Below are 1,762 nucleotides of genomic sequence, written 5' to 3'. Positions count from 1 at the left end.
TCTTCCACCTGGTTAGGTGGCCTGTAGTAGACTCCTAGCATGACATCACCCTTGTTTTTTACCCCTTTTAGCCTAACCCAGAGACTCTCAACACTTCCATCTCCTATGTCCATCTCTACCTCAGTCCAAGTGTGTACATTTTTAATATATAAGGCAACACCTCCTCCCTTTTTCCCCTGTGTATCCTTCCTGAGCAAGCTGTATCCATCCACACCAACATTCCAATCATGTGTATTATCCCACCAAGTTTCAGTGATGCCAACAATGTCATAGTTGTATTTATTTATTAGCACTTCCAGTTCTTCCTGCTTATTACCCATACTTCTCGCATTTGTATATAGGCATCTAAGATACTGGTTTGATCTTTCCTCCCAGTTTTGTCCTGACCCTCCTTTCTCTCTGCCAATATAGCCCACACTCCCTCTCATTTCCGACCCATCTCCCAGGTCTCCATGTTCCCCACTTACCTGCGGGCTTTGCTCACCTGTCCCCGTCGAACCTGTGTTGTTCGCACAGTAGTGAAAATAGTGAACTACATAAGAGTGAGGGGACTTAATCATCGGCAATTCATTTCCCTTCTTGAAGACACTGATGCTGAACACCAGGACTTACTTTATCATACAAATGTCCGCTGGCTCAGCCTAGGAAAGGTATTGCAGCGAGTGTGGGAGCTCAGAGATGAAATTCGCACTTTTCTGGAGATGCAGGGGAAAGAAAAATGATTTCCCCGAATTAAATCATTCAAACTGGGTGTGCGACCTCGCTTTTGGTGTGGATATCTTGGCACATTTAAATGAACTTAATGTAAACCTGAAAGCAAAGAGTGTGTTTGTACACATTTTTTATTCTAGTGTGACAGCTTTCAAAGCCAAGTTACTCTTGTTTTCAAAACAAATAAGGACAAAGTGTTCACTCACTTTCCAACACTGAAATACTTGGAAGTGTCACCAGATCAGAGAGAAAAGTACAGCAAAATTTTGAGTGACTTGCACGGAGAATTTTCTCATTGATTTTCTGACTTTGACACTGGAGCTGGTGTCATACCCACTGTCATTTGACTACAAGAAAGCCCCACAAGAATTACAACTGGAGCTCATTGATCTTCAGTGCAATTCCACCTTGAAGGAAGAGTACAATTCAGAAAAACTGGATGAGTTTTATGCCTCCTTGAGTGAAACAAAGTTCCCAAGTATCCGCAAGGTGGCACAGAAAATCCTTTTTGTTTGGCTCCACCTATGTGTGCGAACAAACATTTTCCCTGATGAATTACAACAAATCTCGCTACAGATCCCAGTTAACTGATCAGCATCTCAGCTCGGTATTGCTGATTTCCACAACAAGAATGATACTGGACTTTGATGCCATTGTAAAAAAGGGTGACCAGCTGCATTGTTCACATAATCAAAGAGGGTGTGGAAAGGGGTTAAGTTTGGTTTAGTTATTGTAATACGTTGTTATGATGGTATATTTATAATAATTAGGGTTTTATGTTTATTTCCACTAAATGTATCTTTATTAAATAGAATTTATTTGAAGATCTCTGAATTGTTAATTTCGTGAGCTTTCATGGCCCACCATGAGGCAGTCAGGAGGTGGGAAGTGGGAGGGGGCAGGGGCCAGGCTGTTTGGGGAGGCACAGCCTTCCCTACCCGGCCTTCCGTACAGTTTCGCAACGCCGATGTGGCCCTCGGGCCAAAAAGTTTGCCCACCCCGATCTACACTAACTCTCCTGCATGCTTGCTTGTGGATCACCACCACCAGC

Source organism: Emys orbicularis, chromosome 13 (assembly GCF_028017835.1).
Source record: "Emys orbicularis isolate rEmyOrb1 chromosome 13, rEmyOrb1.hap1, whole genome shotgun sequence".
NCBI lineage: Eukaryota > Metazoa > Chordata > Testudines > Emydidae > Emys > Emys orbicularis.
This window is presented reverse-complemented; position numbering follows the sequence as displayed.